The sequence below is a fragment of the Sciurus carolinensis genome, chromosome 11 (genome assembly GCF_902686445.1).
Source record: "Sciurus carolinensis chromosome 11, mSciCar1.2, whole genome shotgun sequence".
Classification (NCBI taxonomy): domain Eukaryota; kingdom Metazoa; phylum Chordata; class Mammalia; order Rodentia; family Sciuridae; genus Sciurus; species Sciurus carolinensis.
This window is the reverse complement of record NC_062223.1, coordinates 5537323-5563591: the sequence shown is the minus strand read 5'-3', so window position 1 is coordinate 5563591 and position 26269 is coordinate 5537323. Positions and strand designations below refer to the sequence as shown.

At 58.1% G+C, this 26269-nt stretch overlaps 1 protein-coding gene and 1 long non-coding RNA gene across 8 annotated transcripts in view; one reads left to right on the top strand and one right to left on the bottom strand.

The window, feature by feature from the left end:
* Nucleotides 1-26269, bottom strand: part of Kcnq1 (potassium voltage-gated channel subfamily Q member 1) — a 307534-nt gene that overhangs the window by 111699 nt on the left and 169566 nt on the right. The gene's annotated exons all lie outside the window — the stretch shown is intronic.
* Nucleotides 16795-26269, top strand: part of LOC124960102 (uncharacterized) — a 96883-nt gene continuing 87408 nt past the window's right edge. For both annotated transcript variants that reach the window (XR_007104035.1, XR_007104034.1), the window contains exon 1: nt 16795-17099. This is a non-coding gene — a long non-coding RNA (uncharacterized LOC124960102). The remainder of the gene's footprint in view (nt 17100-26269) is intronic.

Below are 26269 nucleotides of genomic sequence, written 5' to 3'. Positions count from 1 at the left end.
CAACCCCTCATATGGCCCTTGCTGCAAGTGTCCATACCCTGACAGGTGTAAGTGGTTGTAGGGCGGGTCGCCTGGGGTGCAGCCCTGCTGGTCCAGGCCATATGTGTGCTCCCAGGAGCCTCAGAGTGAGGGTGACCTAGATATGCATCTCAACTCTGGAAGTCAGCCTAGCAGCCATGGGGCTGATTCCTAGAGCAACCAGTCCCTGCTCCCCTTCATTCTGCTCAACCAGGTCTTGGGAGCAGCACCCTAGAGGTTGGGGAGCTGAGCCGTCCGCAGTGCAATGCACGTGTCCCTGGCTCCTGGAGGGGCCCTGACCTAAATACGGGTGAGAAGTGAAGGATGATAATGTGGAAACAGACCAGGAGGCTGACCTAGGCAGAGGCCAGTCTGAGTGAGGGCCAGAGCCCAGTAGGGCTCTCTAAGTGTGGGGGCCTCTCAGGGGCTTGTGCTTGCAACCAGAATAAGGTCAGGGTGTGCAAGAGGGCCAGGGAAAGGAAGAGGCAGAGGAAGGCAGTGAGCAGGAGGAGGGCCTCCCAGGCTCAGCGGGGCTCTGAGCCCAGGACGGGGCCTGCAGCCCTGTCAAGCAGAGCTCACCTTGAGAAGGGAGTAACTCTGTAGACGTGGAGCTGGGGGGAGGCGGGGGGCAGAGACTACGCCCTGTCAACAGAGCGAAACAAGAACTGCTTCCACAGCAGCTGTGCCCTGCCCAGCCTTCAGAGACTAAGGAAACAGTGAGGCTTCATCTTCTTTTGACCCCAAAAGGACCAGGACGCTAAGCTATACTGCTCTGTGGGATTTGAGCCGGGAGCCCCTGGGGCATGCAGGTGTTCAGAGGCCCTCTACCCAAGACTGGCATGGTGTAATGTTCTCAGCTCACTGTGACACTTCTCCTGTCCCTTCCCTCCATTCCTGGGCTCCTCCTGCATCCGGCTGCTGCCTGTAGGACCCCAAGCTGTCCGTCTCCTGCCTCTTATGCTCTTCTGAGAGCTTGTATTTTAAACAAAATTGAAAAGCCAGTCAGTACAGGCCTGAGCACTTTCCTGAATGTGAGGGGCCAGAGCAGGAACGTTCTTGGGTGGGGAAAGCAATGCCCGCCTGGGGCTGTCTTCCTTTACCTGTCCTAGCCCAGGACCCGGTGTGGCAGAAGCCGTAGTTAGAGACCCTGCAGAGGAAGGAGGAGTGGGAAAAAATAAAGAAAAGAAAAGAAGGAAAGAAAGCAGAGGGCCGAGCAGGAGGGAAGGAAAATCCACCTCGCTACCTGAAGCCTCCTTGTTTGCTGTCTTGTTTCCCAGCTGAGATCTGGGGACAGACTGGGTTTACTGAAGGGCAAGGGTGGGTCCAGGTGGACGTGCGGGTCCTGTCTGTCCCTGTACCTTCCTCCTAAACAACACTGAATGTTGCTGAGGTGACCCACCCGAGCCCTGGAATTCCAGGGATGCTGTGCTAGGCGTCATCACTGTTCCTTACAGGGACCTGTATGAATGCCTGCTAGGGGAGGCAAGGAGCCCAAGGCTGTTTGCAATAGAGGCCTCTGACCCCAGCAGAAACCAGCCCACCAGGTGGGTTGGGAAGTGCTGAGGAGGGAGGAGGCCCTGGGGCTCATTACTCAGCAGGACCTCAGTCATCTGACTGAGGCAGGTCCACCCAGTGGCCCACCTGACTTCAAGATTCCCGGGCTTGCTGGTGGGCATTTGTTGATCTCCTCCTGAACTCCTGGCCTCAGGCCAGCGGCCGTGCCTGGAAGTTGCCCAATACTCAGGCCTCACTTTGCTCTTTCTCCTGGCTGCTCTGTGCTCCCTCCAAACATGGAAATAGAGAGGTTGCTCTGGCCCCAGAACACCAGGGCCCACGGGCTCCCAGCCGACTCAGGAGGAACTGCAGGGCTTCTGTGGCCCTTGCTCAGAGGGAGTTCCCACATCTCCACCAGCCAGAGATCTGGAGTCCCTGGCCTGCCAAGGCCATTCCCGGGAAGCCCTCAAGAAAAGAGGTTCTGGGAGGCAGGGATAGGCATCCAGGGCCCACGGAAGTTCCTGTTTATGCTGAAGCTGCTGGCAGGCCAACCCCCAAGAGACCTGGTGCACAAGCCCGAGCCAGAAACCCGATGAGGACATGAGCAGCCAACAGGAGGGCCACCCAGCCGTCCTGGAGAGCCAGGTGCCTCAGAGGCCACACGTCAGGGGGAGGTCTGTCTCTCATTGTGGCTCTTGGCTGGCCAGCCACTCAGCTCTACCATCTCCTCGTCCCCCAGGGGTCCCCGGATGTGCGGTGGGGTGTCTAAGGAGGCTTCACCTCGGTTCCTGGCCTCTTTCCCTAGGAAGAAGCCACCCTACCTGGTGCAGAGAGGGTGCACATTGCCCTGGGGTTATTTACAACCGCCCCAAACGTGAAAAATTGTAAGTGATACAAACAGCAATTACGGTGGGCCCAGCCTCCGAGACAGAGGAGTCGGGCAGGGAAAAGGGGCTCTGACCTCCCCAGGCTCGGTCAGCGCTCTGAGGGTGAAGCTGCTCCCATCGCTGTGTGGGATCATCTTGCGTGGCAGGTCAAAGGCGGGGCACCGCCCCAGGGTAGCTCAAACCCTCTGAAATCTGGTTTTACGAGAGGGAATTAATCCCGGAGCTGCAGGCCTGAGGTTGTCAGGGAAGCCCTGTTTTATTGCAGGTGCTGGAATCAGAGATGCGTAGGCTGGTGGAGGGCGGCCTCTCCCCGCCATCCTGCACCGAGCAGGTCAGCGCGAGGGGTCTGGCAGAGATGTGGGGGACAGTTTTATGTTTCGCACCATCGTGGTTCCTGCCCTGGCCACCCCCTGCCCACTCAATCACTCAACTCTGGCCGATGTCACTGCTCCCTCACCCCAGGAGTCTAGGCCAACACGGACTGCAGGGCACGTGGGGCTGCCCTCACCTTGGCTGATCAATCCTTCCAGAATGGGCCACCTAGCGTGCAGTCAGAGAAATCTTTGCACCCATGGGGGCTGGCATCAGGGTGTCCAAGGACAGGTCAGGGACGTGTGTGATGCTGCGGCTGAGCTGCCCACGGCTGTCCTTGTCAAGCATCACTCAACAGCGTTACTGCCACTCCCCACCCCCACATGCCAACCACCTGATTGGTCAGGACTGGCGACCCCTCTGAGTTCTGTGCATACAATGGCTGCCTCCCCCTCCCAGCCTCCTGTGCTCTCTGTAGGGTGCAGGTGGATCGCAGACAAGCTGGAGAGCGTACGTTGTCAGGCTGAGTCCACGGATCTGGACTCTTTCAGATGGGCACATATGTCTGCATCATTTCTCACTTAAGGAAGGAGCCTGGCACCTGAAAGACCGTGGTGCGTTTGCCTTCCCTCCCTCCACCACCCTGGCCTCTACAGTCACACGCCACTGCTCCTTGATGAAGCGAGTGAGGCTGGTCCCTTTGCCTGGTGCCTTTGCCAGAGCTGTGCTCTCTGCTTGCGTGCACACCTCTTCAAGTCTGCATCTCTGAGGAGCCCCGGGGGCTCCACACCCGCAAGCCCCACCTAGCACACACCACGGCCTGAGCTCCTCCACTCACCCAAAACCGCCATGGCGTCAGAGCCCTGGGCCCTATGGAGGACGCAGAGACAAGCAGGGGAGGCAGAGGGCAGCCTTGGTTCTCACTGGCGTCAGAATGGCCACCCAACTACCCTGGGTCCACCCCAAGCCTACTCAGATCTCCCAGGAGAGCTGCAGAGGAATGCCAAGGGCCAGAACCCACGACCCAGCAGGTGGCATGGGCAGCAGGGACCGGGAGTGGGCTGAACATGGGGCTCAGGCTACGTGAGGAGCGGGTTTCCAGGGAGGGGAGGCCTCCCACTCTGCAGGCATGGAGTGCTGGAGTGCTGAAGCCCTGGCTGGTGGGTAAGCAGGACTTCTCCAGGCCAGTGGCTCTGCATAGCCAGGACTGTAGCAGCCAGCAGCAGGCCACAGTGTAGAGGAGAGGCCCAGCCTGAGGCTCTAGCCTGTGGCCTGGACCCTGCGCCTCTGCAGAGACTGCTGGCAGGCTGGGGCTTTGGGTCTCTGTGCCCCTTGGCACCCCCAACAGGCCCCCACATGGCAGGCATACCAGAGCTCCCCAAGTGAGTGGGAAGGGAGAGGGAGTCCACACAAAAGCTGTGCCGAGAGCAGCGTGCCGGACCCTCGCGCCTGCAGGGCCGGGCTCGAGCAGGGCCTGCTCATCTGGAAGCAATACCGCGGTAACGCAAGACGCCCGAACACGGCACATTCTCCGAATCCACAGACTCCACAGCGAGCAACACGGATTTAATGGATAATCTCGCCAGCAGCCAAGAGAGCACAGATTCCTTCCTGGGCCTTCACCTGGCCCTTGGCTGCTTCTGGAACCCAGTTCAGCCCAGATCCTCAGATCCAGGCCGACCTGGGATGCGGCTGGAGCTCACTTGGCTCCTTCCCTGGTGGGGGTGGGAGCGGGGAGAAATGGAGAGCTGCTTGGGGGCAGCGGATGCCTGTGCTCCAGCCCCCAGCCCGTCCTGAGGAAGCTGGGGAAGTGGGAAGCCAGGGTGGTGGTGACAATCAGAATCTCCACCGGCTACAACTTGTTCTGGTTCGGGGGAGCAGAAACCACTTCTGCAGCTCTTCCCAACTTAATATAGCTGGAATAATAAAACCAAACAATAAAAACCACAGCGGAAAAGATGATGGAGAGTTTTTATAGCAAGCAGCAGAGGAAGCGCCCAGAAGGCCGACGAGCGCAGCGAACAGTATGATTCAGGGAAGGCTTCCAGAAGCGGGAGGGAGCGGAATGCAGGTCTGGCAGGCCAGGCGCAGAGGCGTGGGGCTCCCCCGCCGGCCCACGGGCCATGTCTCAGGCAGGGTCCTGGCCACCCCTAGGGGTCTCGTTCCAGGAGCTCATTAATCCTTCCCTGATTTGAATCCCTAAAACATCAAATGCATCACAGTGTTGCTAATTTTGCAGGGAGTCCTTACCAGGACCCCACCTAGCCCATGGCTACCTGGGCCTCTCTGGGGAGTCAGCCTCAGAGGGAGCTGGGGAACAGAGTCCTTCCACCTGCCCTTTTCCTCCCAGTGTCCTGAGACCCTCTGGGGGCTTGTGTGTGTGCTCCACGCCAGGAGCCACAGAGAGCCACGTGCAGGAAAGGCGCACAAGCCTGGCTGCTTTGGCTTCCCCAGCCTGGGGTGTGGTTGCTTGAGGGTGAGGACCAAGGCCAGTATCCAGGGGAGGCTCTCACGGCAGCTGAGTGGGGCCAGGGGCCTCAGCCACCCTGTCTGCACTTTTCAAGAGGAGTGGAAACCCCCAAGTCCCTCACCTTCCCCATCTCATGAGCTGGGAATGAAGCTAAGAAAAGACCAATGTGGCACCTAGGGATGGGGCAGAGGTCAGGCCTGGAGCCCTGGGGACCCAGGTGGGGAGGGGCTCAGTTCTCTAAAAATGCCTCACGAGACTCCGGGGGACCTACTCTGAGCCTTCCACCACCACCCAGGGCTGCTGGTGAGTACATCCCCAGGTGGGACCCCTGGTCCTCCCCATCTGGGCCCCAGGAGGGCTGTGAAGACCTCCCGGGGAGCCCTGGGCCCTGCTTCCTGGAGGGCATGAGTCATGAGTGTCCATCCATACCACACTGTAACTCCCATAGGGAACAGAGGGCCAGGCACACGGAAGACCTTCAACAAGTTCAGCGCACACGGGTGAATGAGGGAGAGAGCAAACGCCCATAGCTCAAATGACAGGCAAGCACAAAGGCCCTTCCTGGACCCCAAGGATTCCAAAACCAGCGCCTGCTTGGATCCCAGTCCCCCACCCCTGACTCTCAGGGGGCAGGGAGTACAGGCAGTATTTCCCCTTTGTGCAGATGGGGGAAGAGACTAGGTGAGGCAGGGCATACTAGCTGTCTGTGATCCAACTTAGTGCAAATGCCTTGGCCCTGCTCTGTCCAAGGGTCTGGACAAAGGGAAGCAGGTGAGCAGTTTCTGGCCACCTGCCTGCCGCTCCACTTATCATGAGTATACTCTCCCTTTCCTCAAAGGCTCCCTCCTCAGAAGCAGTACCAGGACCCTCCCTCTAAAAATTTGCAAATTGGATTTGAGACCCCCCCTGAGTTTAAAGAAAATTTGAAAAATCAAATTCCTTGTGTAAACTGCCAAAGTCTTGTTTCTCTGGTGTGAGGACCTGAGATGTCCCACTTGTTATTTAAGGATTACTTATTAAGGGGATCTGTGATAAAATGACTTGCTTGGGAAACAGCTCAGGTATAGCCACAGACTCTCCGGGGGCTCTTCTCCCTGGACCAGGCCTTGGCGTACATAGTTGAGGACAGAGGACTTCAAAGAGCCTCCTTCTGGGGTGGCCCTCACACTTAGAAGTCAATCAAGGCACAGGAAGAAGCCCTACAAGGTGCCACAGAGCACCTGGATAGGAGAGGCAGCTCAGGGCATGGAAGGCTGTGCCCCAGGGAAGCATTCAGAGAGGGAGGAGACCTGTGAGACGAGGGGATGTGCAGAGCTGGGACTTGGACAGCAATGCGCACACTGTGGAGACACACAGTCAGATATCATGGGGATGGTGGGGCTGTGTGACCTGGAGTGGTGGGGAAGCTCCATGGGAGATGGGCCTGGAGGGTGGGCAAGACCTGGACATGGGAAGGACAGCTGCTGGTCACTGCTGCATAAACCCCCAAAGGACTAACAAAAGAAGTGTAAAAGTTACATCTTGAAAACTGTAGGATGTTCTTAGAAGAAAAAATTTTAAATCCTATGCACATCCCATGTTCATGGATTGGAAGACTTAACATTTATTAAGACAGAAATACTCTCCAAAAAATCTACAGATTCCATGCAATCCCTTTTGGAATCCCATTTGGCTTCTTCATAGGAACTGATGATCATAAAACTCGTATGAACATTCAGGGAACCAGAATAGCCAAAGCAATCTTGAAAAAGAACAAAACTGAAAAACTCACACTTCCTGATTTCAAACTTTAGACACCGCTACTATAATCAAGACAGTGTGGCACCATCAATAAAAATAGTCACACAGATTAATGTGATAGAATTGAGAGTCCAGAACTAATTCCTCACATTTATTGCCAACGATTTTCCACAAGGTTGTCTGAATCATTCAGTGGGGAAAGAGTAGTTTTTTCAACAGGTGGTGTCGGAGCCACTGGTTACATAAAACAAGGACAGTCCCCTACTTCACACCACATACAAAAATTAAAATGAATCCAAGATTTAAATGTAAGAACTAAAACCATGAAACTCTTAGAGGAAAATACAGGGGTAAACTCTCAGGCTTTGTTTTTGCACATTAGTACTTAACTATATCACCAAAGACAAACAACAGAAGAAAAAAATAGGCAAACTGGACTTCATCATAGTTAAAATGTTTGAGAGTCAAAGGACCCCATCAAGAAAATGAACAGAACCCACAAAATGGGAGAAAATATATCTGATGTATCTAGAATATAAGGACCTGTATGTAGGATGTAAAGAACAACTTCTCAAACAATAAAAAGACAAATGACTCAATTAAAAATTGAACAAAGGTGGGAGTGGGTATTTCTCCAAAGAAGATATACAGGGACATGCAAGCTCAAACCACCGTGAGACACCACCTCTCTCCCACCAGGATAACTCAAACCCAGCAGGCAGGGACAAGGGTTGGGGAGGATGTGCGGAGACAGGAGCCCTCCTGCCTGACCAGCAGGGACCTGAAGGCCACTCTGCAAAGTTTGGCAACTCTTCAAAGGTTAATCCTACAGTTACCACAAGACCCAGCAACTCTTCTCCTTGGTATAGGCCCGAGAGAAAGGAAATGCTGTGTCCACAAAAGGGCTCAGACCTGAATACCGTGGCCATTTTATTCATAAGAGCTTAGAAGTGAAAACAGACCTGGCATCTATGAGTGGATAAAGAAAACATGGTCCCTCCATGCAGGGGTTTATTATTTGGCCATGTAAAGGGAGGGGACACTGACCCTAACTGCAACATGGTACTGAGCAGAAGAAGCCAGATACAAAGACTGAGTAACATCCGACCCCAGTTGTAAGGAAATGCCTGAGATGGCAGACCCGCAGAGATGGCAAGCGGGGTGGGAACGGGCAGCAGAGGCTAACGGATGCAGGGTTTCCTCTGGGAATGCTGAAAATGTTCTGGAACTAGACAGAGGGGTGGTTGCGCAACTCTGAACAAACCGAGAGCCGTGGAATCGTACACTCTGGGTGGGTGAATCGCATGGTACGTGAATTCTGTCTTAATAAAGCTGTTGCACACATAAAAAACTGAAAACCCAAAAATGCAATGCTAACAAAAAAATGACCCTCCAGGACCATGACACCACAGCAGACCCCGGAATAGCTCTCGGTTCCAGGATCCTCCTGGATTCAGGGTCCAGGAGGCCCCCGGCCCCAGGGCTGAACCTCCGCCCACGTCTTGCTACACGGCTCCCAGGTTTGATGTTTCTCATGGTGGAGGCCCAGGAAGAAGAGCCAGCAGCCCTCTGCAGCTGGGGCTGGGGGTGGGGGCCTGGAAGCTGTGCAGCAGGGATGGAGGCTCCCACGCTCCAGGGCCAAGCTGACGTGACTAAAGCTAAACAGACCCCATGCCACAACGGGGTTACAGCTAATTCTGCACAGCACACGGAGCCCTCGCCAGCCATGGCAGCCTCAGGGAGGGGTGGCGGGGCAGGCAGCCCCACAGGTAATTGCACGCGGAGTTTATAAGGCCCCTCAGCTCTTTTAAACATATGCTTCTCTGATTATAAACAGCTGATGGCTCACAAGATTCAGATTTTCCAGCAGAGCTTCCAAAAAAAGATTGCACTCCAAGCAGGGAAAGGTGACCGGGCGCTGCACTGCAGACGCAGATCCAGCGTGGTCTCTCACAGCTGGAGCCGCCCCTGTGGCCAGGCCCTGGACGTGCCACATCCTCAGAATGTTTGCTGCTATTGACATGTCCCAAAGAAGGCTCTGGCCCTGGCTCTCGGCCCAGGGAGGGGACAAGGTGGTGGAGATGGGTGTCCTGAACAGACTGGGCTCCCTGCTTTCCTGGTACTGAGGACGTGGGAAGCCTTCACCTCCTACCCTGAACCTTGTGGGGCCAAATCAGAGGCCCTGGTGAGGCTCCTGCCTGGCCACTGCCGGGTCAGTGGCACCCAGAGGTTTCTACACTGACCCTTCTGGAGGTTGACTTTTCCCTGCCTGGGCCTCAACCTTCTCTCTGCAACCTTTTCTGGGGCTCCAGGTGGGGGAGGGGGTCAGAAAGAGCCAGAGGGGCACAGAGAAGCAGGAATGATAGCAAGGAGCCCCAGCGCGAGGGCCTCCAGGAGAGCCTGCTCCTTGCTTTGAGTAGTTCTTGCTCAGCCATGCCAGTGGGCTGGGTCACCGGCACAAGGAAGGAGAGGTGACAGACTGGGTGTTGAGAAGTGTCAAAGTCCAGCCTAGTAAAGTGCTGCTGCTAATGGTCAGAGTTTGGTCAGGGGTGTCCTCTGCCCACCGATGAGAGATTCTCAAAAGCCTTCCCTGCCCAATGCCACAGAAGAGTTTTGTGACCAAGTAGGGTTTCTTGGGGTCCCTCATCTTGGCTGTTTGTTGGGAGAATCTCGGGGCAGAAGCCCAACCCCAGGGGACCTGGGCATTGTAGGAGGCTGGCTGACCACACTGCCTCCCCGACCTGTGCGTGGTCACCTGGTCCCAAATTAGAACTGCAGGGGTGGCACAAGTGTGTTCAGTACCGAGGAGGCCAGATGCGGGCAAAGGCCACCTCCAGGAGGGGAGGGGGAAGGACAGACCCTATCCCCAGGATGTTAACGCAAGGCCTCGCTCCAGAAACTCTTCCCTTTGTGATGCCTGTGAGCCCCCCAGTGCACTGTGCCTCGGTTTCCCCATCTCCAGGGTGTGTGGCTGAGGAGCGGCCCTTAGAACTGGTCTTGCACAGGAAGTGCTGCAGAGCTGCCAGTAGCTTGGGCAAGCCAAGCCTCCCTGCGTGGACTGGGCCCATCCTCGTCCATTCACCAGTTGCCTGGGTCCTGCCGCTCATCCCATGCAGGGGCCCTGAGTTGCCAGCCCAGCACCCGGCTGAGAGTGAGGTGCTGGAGGCAGAGGTCACCCAGCGAGGAGCAGGGCAGCTCTGTGCCACACGGGTCGACGGGCAGCTCCACACTTGCCCCCAGCTCTGCAGGAAAGCCCACCCAGTGCCTGTAACTTCCGCCTTTTGTCCCCACGAATGCTCACGGAGCAGGAATGATCCCTCCTTCCAGTGTAGGCTTTCCCCAAAGATCCAGGGAAGAGAAGAAATTGGGTTGGGGGCTTTGGTGCCACTCCCCACCCCACCAGGCCTGCTCCCCTGTCCCTGTGGCTGACCCAGGAGAAGGTTGTTCAATGTTCCTGGGCACAGAAAACAAATTAGGGACAATTGCCTGACTGCAGGCCTGTGAGAACTGCCCTCAGACTTACCGGGTCCCAGAACTAGATTTGGACCTTTGGGTTGGGGAGGGGAGTCCTCTGTTACTTTCCCAACAGTCAACTTCTCCCACCCATGAACTCACAGTCACTTGTCACACCTGCCCAGAACTCAACAGCCCTCCGTGGGCTGGGGACATCTGCTGGGTCGAGGCTCTCTTGTCTCTGAGACTGGGCTCTGCACTGGGTTTTGGTTCTCCTGGGCCCTGGAAAAGCCACAGATCTTCAGTACAGGGAAATTCCAACAGAGTAAAACTGCGACATGAACACGCAGGGCAGGCACACAGTCTGGCCACAGTACCTTTCCGGGTACTCAGATGCCACTTTTCTGGGAGCCATCTGCCGTCGGTGAAAGCAGATGGGCAGGCTGAGGCTGGTGAGGGTGGTTGTGTCAGCTGAAAGTTGTGGAGGGACACGTCACCCCACAACATCACAATCTGAGGCAACAGACCTTTCTTCCCTCACCAGGGATTGGGGTTCGGAGTTTGTGATGGCCTGGCTGGGTGGTCCTGGCTCAGGGTCTCTTGTGGGCCACAGAATCCACTCTGACCCCTCCTGAGGCCTCGACACTCAGCACAGGGCCCTCACCATGGAGCTGCTTGCGTGTCCTTACAACATGGCGGCTGGCTTCTCCCAGAGTGGGCGATCCCAGTGGAGAGTGGCAGTACCTTTTATGGTTTCATCTTGGAAGCCACTGTCACTTCCTCCACATTGCATTTGTCAGAAGCAAGTCACTGAGTGCAGCCCCAACTTGGTGGGATGGTAACTGAATTCCACTGCTTGGAGGGGGGCAGTCCTGAGGCCCCCGTGGACCAGCCCACAGCACGCTGCCTCTATTAGTCCTCTCTCTCTCTCGTTTCTGCCTTTTTGGTCCCGATCACAGCTATCCTCTGAGTCTGCCTGGCTCATCTGAGAAAGCTCTCCTCAGGCTCTCTGGAGCCCTTCACGGCCCCCTGCCCTGTGCCCACTCCCCTGGTTTCCTTTGAGCAATGCCCCTTGACGTGAGTGAATGCAGAACCTGGAACAGAGCAGGTTCTCTGCCAGCGTCTGTGCTCACCACGAGTCCCACGAGGGCCCTGACGCGCTTACAAACCAACTTCAGTCTCCACAACAAAGGGTGGGGGGACCGTCCTAGCTGAGTGGGGCTGTGGACATAGCGGGCCTGGGAGGAAGCAGGCTGGCATGAGCTGAGCCTGGGATGCACTGTGGGTGGAAACTGCTTCTAGAAGGTGGTGGTAGAAAAGGCTCTTTTGGCGGTGGGACTGGCAGGGCCTGGCTCCCTTCATTTTCCCAGCCCCTGTGCCTGGCGTCCAACCAGGCCCCAAGCAGGTGTGCGGGAGACAGCTGTGGAGTCGCCCGCGTCGCAGCGGGGGCTGGGGCAGAGCTGGTCTGCTCGCCGGGGCTTGGCAGTGCGGTGCCCAAACACAACACAGCACAGCTGCCCTCCCACGGAGGCTGCCCACACCCACGCTGCCTCTCGTGGGACCGGGACCGCTGAGCCCACACCCTGGCCTCAAGCTGTCGCCCAGCCCTGCTGTGGTCACATAAACCTGCTGCTGAGGCATGGCCTCATGTAGCACCGTCACCTCATCCGTGGCCCCAGAGTCCCTTCTGGGGTCCCTCTGGGAGGAAGGGTGCCTCTGGGGCCTGAGGCTGACCTGGACCTGGCAGGCTCCACCAACCCCGAGCCCTGTGTCCCACCTGGGACCCTGGGTAGCAGGGGGATGGCACCGCAGATAGGCCGTGCCCACGGAGCGAGGGTGCTGCCGACTCATGAGCTGTCCCTGCAGGAGGGGTGTGTGGAGCAGATCATGCCCACGGCTTTCGTAAGCCCTGGCTCGCGTGCCTGTGCCTCCACTCCTCCGCCTGCCCATTGCCACTCACGGTTCTGCTGCCCAGCTGGGCACGGCTGGGGTGGGTCATCCCACTGAAGCCACTTCTCCAAGGGTCCCTGGCCTAGCTGCTCCTCCCGGGGCTGCTCTCCCTCCAGGCTCACCACTCCCGCCAGTGAGAGAGGGTCTCCCACAGCCCTGCTGACTCGCCTCCCTCCAGTTCTCTGCATCCGGCGGCCAGAAGATATTTCTAGCAGGATGACCGGACCTTTGACCCTGCTCTGCCAGAGACCTCTCAGAGACGCCCCACTGTGTTTTACCCACAACTGCAGCCCACAAGGCCTGAGCCCAGCGCTTGCCTGTCCTGGGAGGGGCTGGTGGGCAGCCTGCGCAGAGAAGCAAAGGCAGGCGTGTGGGTACAGCAGAGAGCAGGGCAGGAGGGCAGGCACATGTCTCACAGGCTGGCTGGGAGCAGAGTGGTCAGCAGGCCTCGACACTGTGGGGATGGAGGGGAGGCCCAGGTGGATGCAGACGCAGGAGGCTCATGGAGACTGTGGGAAGTGGAAGCCTCCAGAACAAGGCTGTGGGCAGCAGAATCAGCAGAGACCTGTGGCCAGCTAAGAAGCTACTAGGTCACAAGACCTCACCCAAACAACCACAGTGGTTGAGGGGGTCCCAAGGAGCGGGTGTGGAGACAGTGGACTGACAGTGGACAGTGAACAGTCACTGAAAGGACTGGCCTCCAGAGCGGGCAACTTGGCAACACATCTGCACTGAGGGACAGCCTTGGGGTCCTTGTCCCCTCCTCACATCTGACCCCTTTGGAGGGCACTGTGGGGTGAGGGCCTTCCTCAGAAGACAGTCTGCTAGGCAGCCGTGAGACTTCAGAGGGAAGCAGCAGTTGGGACCCGGGCTGAGCCTGACACTGGTTCCACCCTTGGAATCTGGGGGTAGGGTGGGGAAGGACTGGGGCCCTGGGAACCCCTCGCTAGGGCTGCCACGTCCGCTGTACTGGCGAGGGGCTCCCACCCCAGTGCTTCCTCCCGCCTTGCCCTGCATGGAGGAGGACTGGTGTCTCCCCTGGGACCCTGCCGGGGCTCTGGGCCCCATCTGCACTTCTGTGCTGGCAAATGCAGAAGAATTAGCTCAGCAACTTCCTCCCCCTAATCCCCCACCCCCACTCTAAATACCTTGGAATCAAGAGAAAAGCCGAGTGGACGCTTGGAGCCTAATTCTCTTCAGCTGTGCGTGCGTGCGTGCGTGCTCTCGGGAGCAGAGGCTTGCAAGGAAACCTTTTGAACCCCGAATGTTAGAGCTGGAGGGAGCACAAGGAACATTAGAGGCCCCACCACGTCCAGATGAGATAAACCAGACGCAGGAGGAGGACGAGACCTGCCCTGTGTCACAAGGGAGCCCAGGCGGAGGCCACCAGGTGCCTGGGCTCTCTGCCTTGTACCCACCCCCACAGTTCCAAGCCCCAAGAAGGTGACAAGGCACAGGCACCAAGTCCCAGACATCCATGGCCAGAGCCCCAGGCTGGCCTGGGCTTGAGAGGGAGCAGAGTGCAGACCAGAGGCTGTGACTGCAGCCCCCTCCCCACATCCCGCCAGTGCCCCAGGCCAGCTCCCTTCTCCCTGGGCCAGCCTGGCAGCCCCTCTGGGCTGGCCAGGAGTCTGCCCAGCCTCGCATGCCTCTCAGGCCAATTCCCACGTGTCTCTTGTCTCTCGACGAGACAACAAACCCCTCTCAGTCTCAGACTCCCCAAAGGACTGGAGGAGAGGGGGTGGGGGCCACAGCAGGTGCGCGGGCTGGCAGGCGGCACTAGCTGATTGACAGCGCCCCGTGTGCTTGAGGGGCTGAAAGGACAGCACAGGCTCCTCGGCCTGGCAAGCCCACTCCTAGGAGTGGTCAGAGGAGACCTGGCGTCGCTGTGAAGCGGCAGAGCCTCAGGATGTGGGCTGCTGGGCTCCCAGGGCCTGGGGTGCAGGCTGAGGTGGGGCGGAGCAGGCCTGTGGCAGGGCACCACGGGACACGTGTTCCCAGCCGGGGCCACAATGAGAACACAAACTTATCAAGCGCAAGATGGAATAAACTTAATTTTCATGATTTTAAACGTTGGTTTTCCAGATACCACCCCGTTTGCTCTCTTTGGCTCTCTTCACTGGGTCAAGCAGCCTGCTAGCTTTTCAGCCACGTTCACACCCTGAACACGGCAAAAGGGAAGCACTGGAGAACCGGCTCCGGGCTGGCCAGTGAGGCCCAGAGGGTCGAGCGGGCACTTGGCACTTGCACAGGAAAGGCAGCGGGGCAACCTGCAGTTTCCTATCAAGAAGGCGTCACGCGAGGGTGGAAATTTGTCTTTCCCACTAGAAATGGAGCCCCAGCACTCAGGGAGTGCTGCTTTGGGGAAACCTGCAGTCACTCACTCTAGAGACCTGGGGCTCCAGTTCCCCTGACGTCCTCTGAGAGATGGACACGGACATGCAGGGAGGGGTCCAAGTAAGGGCCCTGGCCTCCCATGGAAGGGCAGGCAGTGGGAGGTCACAGGAGGCAGAGGCCGAGGGCCTAGACCCGGCTGGGAGGTTGAGTGAGCTCTGTGCAGGAGGGGCAGGCACTGCCAGGGGCCCTTCGACCCGGGCCCCACCTGCCTCCCCACATAAGCTGTCAGCGACGCGGGGCTGGTAGCATCACCTCCAGCAAAACTGGTCAGGGTGCCTGTGTCGCAGACTGTGCCAGGATCCAGCCATCCCCTACTTTTCTCAGCTCAGAGAACATCCTAACAGTGGTCACCCCAGGCTCCTGGAGGCCAGCTTGAGGGGGCAACACTGGGTTGCAGGAGAGGGGTCCCTGAGAACCTGTTTGTTCCTAGGAGGCAGGTAGGTGGAGGGACCGCTTGTGAGCAAAGGCCCCAAGCCCCACTGTCCCATCAGATTTTACTCTCAAAATGCAAGTTCAAAAATAAAATGATCAAGAATCTCAAGATGGTGACAGCAAGCCTCCTGGGTGCAGACACCAGGTTTATACTGCCACACATCTGCCTCTGGGATAGGCGGATGATAAATCCCAGGGTGGTGGCAGGAGGGACAGCCTTCTGCATCAGATGCATCAAGCCCTGCACTGGTTGGGAGGACACAGGCATCAGATGACAGGAGGTCTTCCCATCACCTGGAAGGAGGTGGGAGAGGGCCAAACTGGGCATGACTTCTGAAGGTCAGAAAGGAAGCTCCTGATGTCAGAAATGATGACACCATTTTCCCTTTTCTCCTCCTTGCTGAACAACAGAAAGGAAAACACACACACACACACAAAAAAAAAAAAAAAAAAAAAACCCCAGAAAAACCCAAAACCTGACCCAGTTACCCAGAGAGAGAGAGAGAGAGAGAGAGAGAGAGAGAGAGAATGGGATTGAGATTCCTGCTTTTGTAGATACACATTTTCGGCAAAAACAGTTGAGATGAATGGCCTCTTGCAAGCCTTGGGTGACGTGGCCTGCTTGCTCGGCTGGCTCCTGCCTCCCTGTTTCCTCCCGCCTCTATTTGAAGTCGATCCTGGGTTGGGGTGCAGCAACTTTTGAGCACATACCCAGAGTTCTGCATTCTAACATACTTGCAACCTGGGAAGTCCAGCTGCCCCCGGCTGCTGGAGAACCCTCAGGCAAGTGAGAGCTGGTGAGGAAAGGCTTTTTGGTTGTGGTTTGTGGGTTTGTGGGTTGTGTGGTTTCACCACAAGGCCTGGCACCCAGGAAGTGCAGACCCTGCAGAAGGAATGAATGAGTGACAGCCAGGCAGACACAGTCCAGAGATGGATTCCCTACCTCCAGGTGAGGGGAATCAGAAGCATCAGGTCTGGCAGAGTTGTCAGGGGCAACCTCAACCGTCCCTTATCTGGTTGGGTGTCCCAGGCAGGCCCTGGAGCCCCTTCAGTTCCGCATGCATAAGAGTGTGCCAGTGCCATCCTTACTGGAGTTTGTAAGGAGTGAAGGAGTGTCGAATACTGTGGTCACAGCATAGTGCGGGTAGAACGTCCCTGCCATGGTCATGGTCATGGACATGACAAAGGGTGGGGTCGCCTTCTGCAACTCCTGTTCCAGCCAGGGCTGGAAACCCTTGATCCTGGGTCATGGAATTTTCCAAGAAACGCCGGCCAGTCCCACCTACTGGGGTAGGAATCTGCAGCGGAATGCCCCCCCGCAACCGAATTCTCGCTGGGGTCAGCAGGCAACGTGGCAGGGCCCAGGCATGCAGTAGAGGGGTAGCCGCAGATTGGGGGCAGGGCAGGGTGCTGCGCTGGACATGTCTGGCCAATCCCAGCTTGGGTGGCAGCAGCACCAGCCCCTCTCCACCAATGACAGAGCACAGCACGTCGCCTTCCCTGCGCAGCCAATCCGCACGGGAGCCCTCGGCACCCCCGCTCCTGTGGGCACATCCAATCAGCAGCGCGGCAGCCGCCACGTCACCGAGGCCGGGGGTGGGTAGCTGCTGCAGTCGCTGGGCAGAACAGTTGCCGCGTCGCCTCCGCGCGCTGCACTGCGACGCGGTCTCCTCCGTGCGCTGCTGTTTGCGGCCTCCGCTGCGCTGGGACTGGTCGGGCCACAGCCTCTGCTGCGTGGCCTCTTCTATTCGACAGGTCGGGGCGTTGCCTCCTCTGCGCTGGGACAGGTTGGGGTGCCGCCTCCGCTGCGCGGCCGCTTCTGCTCTCCGACAGGTCGGGGCGCGGCCTCCGCTGCGCGGCCGCTTCTGTGCTCGGATGCGTCGGTGCGCGGCCTCCGCTGCCCTCGAGCCAACCGCGGCAGGGACGGCGATCGCCAGCAGCACCAGGTGAGCTCCGCACCGTGTCCCGCGCGTGGGCGTCGCGCTGCGGGGGGGGGGTGGGGGCGGGCGTCAGCTCTGCGCCTCGGGGCTGCGCGGCCGCGTCCGGGGTCGGCCGGGTGCGGTCTGGGTTGCCGCGTGGCTCTGAGTCTGGGGCCGCGTCGGGCCTGGGCTCAGCTTGAGCTCCCGACGCCCACGGAGCTGGGGGCTGAGCGGCCCCGACGGGCCCGGCGGTTCGGTCTGGGGTGCGCCTCGCGGTGCCGAGTCCGGGTCGAGGCGGGTGGTGCCGAGGCCGAGGCAGCTGCGCCGAGGGAGTGGAGGGGGAGCCTAGTTGGCCTGGGGTCCGCCCTGCGGTCGGCGTCGGGAGGAGCTGGGGTCCCAATGGAGTCTGGTCTGGAACCTCCTCAGGGTGGAGTCTGGGGCGGGCCTGCAGTTGCCTCGTGGATCTGGGTTCGGCAGAGTTCGGACCCCAGGCTCGCCTGGGGTTCGCCTCGGGTGTGGAGTCCGGGTCTGAGTTGCCCCCGTGTGGAGTCAGGAGCCCTTGCGTTTCTGAGCTGGGATGGGAGGAGGGGTCTTGGAGGCCTGGCCGTGGTTCTGAGGGGCCCCATCTGGGACCCCAGATTCTCAGGTCCGAACTGGGGACTGACGTCAGGGTCTGGCGCCTGCTTTGGGTGAGGGTTCCGAGCTGGTGGGAAGGGGTCTGCGTTGGAATCGGGATTAGGGCGCAGTCGGGATTCTAGTCAGGAATTAAGTGGAGGTTCTGAGTGTGAGTGGGGATTCTAGAGTTGGATAGGGGGCCAAGTGAAGGTGCCGGTTCTTAGTTGGGTGGGGATCACCTGAGAGGGACAGAAGTAATAATTGAAACGGTGGTCATATGTGGGCCAGGGTTGAGTGACTGGGAGTCCCAGCCTGGTTAACAGCTTGGAGGACCACAGTTCAAATCTAGCCTCTACCTCTTTTCCCCTGGCAGGTCAAATCGCCTTTCCCTAAAATGGGAAGTGCCTTTTCCCACCGAACTGCTTGGGTATGGAAGGCAGGAGTCCATGCCCAGGTGGAATCCTAGGGTATCCCCAGGTCCATATCTCAGTATCAGCCACATTGTGTGTGCCTTCGCCAGCCCCTTTCCTCACCCTGGGCCCCTTGCTAGACTAGCAACTCCGGAAGAGAAGGTTTTTCTGCCTTTTTTTCTCTGCTGCCTCCCCCGCACCCAGCCAGGAGCCTGGTACGCAGCCATGTTCAGGCGGTTCTTGCTGGAGGACAGCAGGCGGGCTGGACTAGCCAGATTTCTATGGTGTCTCAAGTGATCCATTTCTGCACCTGTTTTCCAGATACTCACTAGGAGAACAATTTAAGGATTGGGTTGCCGATCATGGTTCTATTTTAATGTGTTTCCAAACATGCTGAAAAGTGAATCTGTTTCAGGATTCATGCTCCAGCTAGAAGGATCTTTTTAAATTGCGAATCAGAGCATGTCCGAATTCAAATAAAGAGAGTACAAGAAAAGAAAATTATGAGCCATTTCCCTGATGAGCACAGATGCAGATATACAGTGTTAGCTAACTGAATCCACAGCATATTAAGCAACAATTCCTAAACCAGTGGGATTTCTCCTTGGAATGCAAAGATGATCCGATATCAGAAACTCTATCCATGTAATTCACCACATTAAGCGACTACAGGAGAAAAGCCATATGCTTCTCTCAATAGAGGCAGAAAAAATGACGATAAAGTTTAACGCCTACATATAAAATTTGGGGGGTGGACTGGGTGGACACCACAAAGCAAGCCAAGGCTAGAAGGGGACTTCCCCAACTAGATACAAGTTACACACCCAGACTTAGCTTTTCAGGAAACTTCACACAAAGCCCCAGGGCGTATTACTCCCTATAAGATAGGAGGTAGTGCTGTCCTGGCCAGCTCTAAGACAGGAACAAGAGGTGGAGGTGTGAGGATCTGGCAAGGAGAGAGGCTGTGACTGTGTTTCTCAGGACAGACGGTCTTCATCAGGGTCTCAAACACCCTGCTCTCGGGGCTCTCTGAACTCTTAAAAATGATTGAGGCCCCCAAAGAACTTCCCTTAATATGGAGCATATCTATCGATACTTATGTTCCTAGAATTTAAAACTGAGAAATGTTTAAAATAGAGGACTACGCCCTCACATGTCCAGTGGGGTCATGCCGTTTCTGGAAAGTTCTCTAGCCCTGTGGGAGTGAGGGATGGTAAATGGTGTCTGTGCATGAAATGTTTTTGACCTTTCCTGAAGGGTCTGGGTAGGCTCTCCTGAGTCTGGGGCTGCCTTTGAAAACTGTGGAGCTACGTGAAAGAAAGTTCGAGAAACTTAACATTTAGACATTTCAGCAACATTTTGAGTATGAGATCCATACACCAAAAATAACAACAACAAAAAAAACCCAATTGCTTTATGCTAGTAGTGACTAAAAACATGTAAGGAGGTTAAGATAGTAATCAGTGGCAACAAAATTTATACCAGGTCTAAGAATTAAGAAAAATTTCAACTCGGCTGGAGGATAAAACAAGATCTTTTTGATGTCCAAAACATCCCCCATTTCTTGCTGGGGCGATTTAGCCTTAGAAAGATGTTCAAATCTGCAGCTTCACCAGGATTCCACTCGCACTTCAGGTGGAGGGTTTGAGGGACTGATGTGTGGAAGTAAAAGATGTGTAAATGCCTCATGGGCTTTCAACAAATGCACGGTGCCCGGCTGTGGGGTGCAGGAACCCCGTCAGGGGTGCAGGAACCGAGGCCCTGGGGAGGGCAGAGACAGTCCGAGGTACAGGAGGGTAGACACACCCTGGGACTACTCAGAAGGTGACGCTAGGAAGCCATTAAAATGCAAACGGAGCAACGGGGTGGGCTGACTGCAGAACAGCAAGCTGCGCGTGCACTCAGGATGTGAAAGTAAAACACGGTCCACACCACAGTCCTGTAGTTTAACAGGAGAAAACTACAATTCAGAGTGGCCTTGGGGTTCCTAAGTTGAACCCAGAAAATGCAAACCTCAAGACTAAAGTGCATGAACTTGAGCACACACGGGTTAGGGTTGTGGGAAGCTGGCTCACCACGGGGGCCACTACTCCTGAGGTGAGACCTGACCTTCTCCTTCCATGAGCGTCACTTTGCCCGTGACAAACTGTAAGGTATGTGAAACAAACTGTGGAGAGAATGCAGCTAAAACGAAGCCCTGCAGATCAGTAAGAAGACGGAGGATGGCGATTTGCAGGAGGGTCAACAGAAGGGTGGACACTGGCCAGCCTCATCCGTCATCAGGGAAGTACGCACGACAGGGACCTGCATTCTTGACAGGAGAGGCTTTGGAAGGGAGGGCAAGCCAGTGGCGGCGGAAGTGGGGAGCGGCCCTGCGCGCTGCAGGTGGGTCGCCAGGCTGTGACTTTCTGCACGGCCAGCCAGCACTTCTTCCTCAAATAAAATATTTTGTACCTGCGGCCCAGCAGCTTCCCTCCTGAGTAAACACGCCGAAGCGTTCCCCAGAACAACCGGGCGCTGTGTGCGCTTGGCCGGCCGGCCGGCCGGGGTGGGGCCTGGCCCGTGGCTGTGGTCGGAGCGGGCCTGGGTGTGCACGCCACAGGATGGGGAAGGTGGAGACGTGCACAGACAGCGGAGGGACCCGCACGCCAGGCAGGGAGGGCCCCAGGACACGACTGCATCTAAATTAAAATTACACACCATCCAGACAGCAGGCCGGGCATGCGCGCGCACAGGGATATAAATCAATTAGGCCGCAGCAGCTGCCGGGGGGAGGGGAGCAGGCTGCAGGACGCCCGGTGGGAAAGCGCCCGGCAGCAGCGGCGCCTGGCCCGGCCGAGGCCCGACGGCGTTTTATGGGCTGAAGGCTATGACTAACTTGGTGTCCCATGCCGCAGAGCGAAGGAATGGATGTGTCCCTCGCTCTCCTGCCAGATTCCCTCTGGTGGCTGCTATTTCTAGGAAACGAAATTCTGATTTCATGTGTTTATTTATTTATTTATTTTTAACCAGGTCTGCCGGCCTAGGGCTGACCACAGCGCTCCTGCTCACGACCTCCTCCTTCCATCCTGTCAAAGCAGCCCGGTCCCCCCTACCCCAGGGCCTCTGCGCCGGCCCCCCCACGCGCTGCCCGTGCTGTCTGTCCCCACGGCACGTCCTTCTCACTGTGTGGTTCTCTGGAACTGTGGCTGTCAGGGAGACCTTCTCTGACCCGCTGGGTCGGTCAGCCCCCGCAGCCCCTTGCTAGCTCAGTCTCCACGAAGCATGGGCTACACTGTGGAATGTTCTAGTTCCTTAGGCGGCGACTTATTTGTTGGCCGACTGTCTCCTCCACCTGAAGGAAGGCCCCACAAGAGCGCGTCTGTCTTCTCTATAGGCCTGGGCGCCGAGCTGTGTCACAGGGTTCTGTTGAATGGCCTCATTGATTTGTTGAATGAATGAAGAGGCCAGGTCAGGAAAGCGTGCGTCCATTTTCAGAACTCAGTGAGAAGTAAGCAGCCTGTCAATGCTGGCCCCTCGGGCCAGGGTTTCTTGACTGCCACGCTGGTGACAGTGGGGCCAGACCAGTCATTGTTGGCGGAGGGGGGCTGTCCTTTGCCTTGCGGATGCTCCGCAGCCTGAAAGCTTCTGTCTAGCAGATACCAGTGGCCCTTCCACAGTTGTGATCACCAAATGCCTCCACATGTTGCCACACCTCCCCAGGGGGCACCCCGGAACCCAACTCCAAGCCTGAAAGGCCTCTGCACCAGCAGGCCCTGACCTGTGTGCCCCACACCCAACGCCCACAGCCTCACCACCCCCTGTGAGGAAGACAGGCCTCTGGGCGCACCTTCTTCCTGGTCAGTGGCACAACTTGGGTTTGGCAGGTACCTCCAGTCCCCTGGCACGTGGGCTGCCTGCCATTCAGGTGTCAGTTGGCGCTGTCTTTTGGCTGTGCTTCCTAAGCTCTTTGTAGCATGGTGCCTGTGGCTTGACCAGACTGGAGGTGACCTGGAGCGGATGGTATGGACTACCTTGAGGTGGCTCTCCTGGGTGCAGGGTCCAGGAGAAGGGAGGTTTGCCCTGAGCAGGCCCACCGGAAAGCAAGGGGGTGACTTCTAGTGCTGTTTTCCCTCCCCCATGCCTGCCCATCGGCTTGTGCCATGCTGCTGTCCCTGGCGGGTCTGGGTCACTGGCCAGCACCTGGCCAGCACTGAACTCCAGCAGAGCAGTCTTGAAGGCTTGCTAGGCCTCGGTGCACCCACTGCCGTGCTGCTCTGGTGCAGAGCCCAAAGCTCTCCTCCTTGTCTCCCTGGGGCTGGGTGAGGACCTCGTTTGCAATTCAAATGTGGCCACATCCCGCTCCTCCAGAAACCTGGCTCTCCCCTCCCCAGGAGTCCAGGCCTTAGCCAGGAGAAGAAACTGATCTAATGGGCTTTTCTCCCGCTAATTGTAGCAATTAGCATCAGAGAATGGGGACTCGCTGGGGGGCCAGCTCCCAGCAAAGAGGCCTGTCCCAGCTTGGGCCAGGCCCAGCTACTCAGACTGCTGACTGGGCCCCCACCAAGGCCCCAGAGGGGCTTCAGACCTGGGTGCAGGCCTGGGGGAGAGGGCTGAGACCTGCTGGGTGCTAAGGACAGTTATGGTAGGTGGACATCTGAGCTGCCCAACCCAGGGCCCACACAGGTAACCCTGGGCTTTGTCCTGTGACCTCCAGCAGAGGACTTGTTTGCAGCACAGAAGCAGACAGAGGCGGAGGGCCTGCTGGTGGTGTGGCAGGAAGTGGTCTATGGAGTAAGGAGCCTTCCCTGGTGCGCTCACCAGAAGGCCTCTCCCGAGGGCGGCTCCTGCTCCTGCGCTCTGTGCTGCCCTCTGGAGGCCAGGAGACAGAGGTGGGCCTGATGGGAGGACACCCAGCCCTCACTTAGCGTGTGCACCCCACACGCTCAGTCACTTAGCCAGCGTGCCGTGGCCTCCCAGGAGGTGAATTGCGTCAGGGCTAGTGGGGCGGGCAGCAGTGGGGACTGCCCCGTTTTCAGGGTGTGTTGCAGAGGTGCTGGTCGAGCTCGCCCACGGCAGGCCTTGGCCCTTGAATAGGAGGACCTGCTTGCCTGGGCGGGGCCAGCAGACCTGGGGGTTGCTGGACTGCCTGGGGGAGTGCGCAGAGGGCTGTGGGCACAGAGGGCTCCTTCCCACGGACTGGAACTCCTGTGGGGTCCCGGAGAGGCTGCAGCCACCAGGGCTCTGGGGGTGGGGATCCCAGGAGCCAGAGACAAAGCAGTGGACCTCTGAGCTCTGCAGGAGGAAACCAGAATGAGCAGGCCCTGCAGGTGCCGAGGACCCTGGGCTTGTTCTCAGGCCACCAAGAGCCACCGAAAAGAAGGGTCTCACACAGGGGTAGCCCAGATCCAGACTGCGAAAGGCTCATTCTCTGCTGAGAGGAGAATGAATTGGAAGGGGACCAGGGGTGTGGGTTTGCCAGTTCGGAGGTGACCGCAGTACTGAGAGCTGGTAGCCTGCGGTGGCAGTGACAAGACAGAGGAGCTGTTGCAGGATACAGTCAGCCTTTGGTGATGACTAGATGGCAGTGAGGAGGCAGGTGAGGGAATGATCCCCGGAGACAGAGCGATAGATCGATCGGGTGACAGATGGGGACCTGGCTGGAGGAGGAGCAGGGTGTTCCGGAGTGGGACGGGGTGGGGTGATGGAGGCTGTGGGAGTGGCTGAGGCAGGTTTGGGAAAGAAGGGCCTCAGCCTTGAATGGCCGGCAGGGAGGGAGACTGCGGCCAGAACCAGCGAGGGGGCAAGAAATCCAGAACAGGAGGGACGCGGGGAGGCTGCCTGCCCTGGGCGCGGAGTGCTCCCGACTCGCCGGGCTCCTTCCCCAGACGGTGCTCACTCCTCTCCTGTACCCCAGAACTAGAGGCGGGTCAGCTCCCCGTGAGGCCCAGCCCTTGCTGTTTCACGGTCTTGGAAGGATAGAAACTCCCCCAATCTTCAGCAAAGCCAGGCAGGCTGGAAAACGGCCTTGAATAGACCCAAAGGCAAAAACAAAGAGGCCATCCCCTCACGGGGAGGGGCGGGAGCGCGAAGGAGCACAAAGACCCGGGGGCGCAGACCCAGGGGCCCGAGCATCGGAGGCAGGACGGCGTCCCAGGCAAGGGGCAATGGCCCTGTTCAGGAGACAGCCTCTTTTCTTGTCCTCTCTCCTTCCTGAGTAGCAGCTGGACAGCCTTGGAGGCTCCGAAGGGGTTAACTGCAGACTCCTTCACTCGCTAATTTTTAAACGCAGCTGAGCTCTGAGTGCCTTCCTGAAGGCTGAGAGGCCAGAGGCCAGTGCAGACTCTGCAGGGCTCCCCCAGCCTCCACCCCCAGCGTGGCCAGGAATGTCCCTGCATCTAGAGAAAGGCTCCCCCTCCCTCATCCAACATGTCCCCAAGCCTCTGCCCTCCATCCCGGGCTCAGTGGGCTGTGTTAACATGTGACTCCCAAATGAACCTCTGAGGCTGGCTCAAAGGAACTGGGACCTGCGTATGGCAGAACCTGGATGGAAGGGTGGCTCAGATCCTGTGACCCTAAAGACATACTGGGGAGGGGCTTCCACAGCCTGAGGTTTGTGTTCCTGCCGACCTGTGCCAGGCCACATCCACCAAAGGCTCCCCCTCATCCTCAGCCTCACCCAGGTGCCCAGGCAGGACCCGTACACATGCAGCCCACCTGCCAGGGCCAAGGTTCTGTCCTCCTGGTGTCACTTCTCCTGCCCTTAGCCCAGTGGCACCTCTGAGCCATGGGTCTGAGATCCTGCTGGGCCCAGCAGCTACCCCACACCCCAGCACCTGGATCCCAGTTTTTCTCAGGGAGGGAGGCAGACCTCTTGGTCAGGCACCCATCCCAGGCCAGTCAAGGTAGTAGCCACAGGGCTCCTCACTGCTGCTGGACGCGGCACCCTTGGCCTTCAGTGGAGGGCACCTGGTGCCTAGCTGGCCTGCAGGGAAGAGGAACCCCGCACGTGCAGCTGCGGCCGGGAGCAGCTGAGCCGGGCAGGGGCTTGCCGGAGCTCCCTGGGCGCTTGTCACCACAGAACTGAGCCTGGTCTCCCCACAGCCTTCCTCATGTCTGGTGGGGAACCACCTTACTCCAGGCACAGAGCCCCTGGGCGAGGCTAGCTGCCCTCCGAACCCTGTGGCCCAGGCGCCAAGATGGCGGGCAGCCTGTGGGGTCGCCGAGCTCCTCCCGCTCCTGGCCTGCTACCTGGCATCCCCTCCTTAGCACTTCTAATTCTGGGGGTGGGCCGGGTTGTCTGTATGTGTGTGTAGGGCACACACTTAGGCAGTACGTAGGCCTGGGGCTCTGGGACAGTGGGAAAGCATCACTGTCCCAGCAGCAGCTCAGAGTCAACCTGCCTGCTTGCGTCCTAGTTCCGGCCTGGGTTAGGTGTGTGGCGTGTCAGTGAACAGCAGGCACCTCCAGGTGAGGCACGGTTCCAGAGCCAGAAGAGTCCTGGCCTTGCCAACAGTCCCCTAGCCAGCCAGCCAGCTCAGCCGCAGTGCCACCTGAACAGCACTGAGTGCGAGACCACGGCTGTGCCCTCCTGGAATGGGCGATGGCGGGGAGGCTGTGGCCCAGCACCTGCAGAGGGCTGTTGAGACTGCTCTGGGGAAGTTTGCCAGACAGGAGGGGAAGACCCCCTGGAGGCCGCACAGGTGACACCCTTGGGTTTTCCAGAGTCTTCATTTTCCTTGTCACATCGGGGCCTGACTGTGGCACCTCCCTCCTGGTCACACAGCCCCGAGTGAATGAGCTCTGGTCAGGCCCTCCTCTGTGCTCCCTCCAGAGCTCTCTGCAAGGCCAGGGGTTCTGAGTGGGGTCTTTCCACCTTGGCCTCTCTCCCCACACCCACCAGGCCCCTGCTTGACCCCCGCAACCCGGTCCCAGAAGTACTATCTCCTCAAGCAGCCTAAGAGAGCAGAGGGCAGTGTGTGCCTGAGCTCGGGGAGACATCAAAGCGAAGCCGTCTGACCCCTGAGGGGGAGGAGCGCAGCCGCAGCTCAGCCCTGCCCGCCTCTGCCCTGCTGGGGATTTTCCATCCCACCAGGGTCTCTGCAGGACACCTGGGCTCTCTGAGACCTGGCTGGCCAGGGAGGTCACAGTTTTTATGGGGCTGGAGAAGAGTGCAGAAGGGATGCTGCCCAC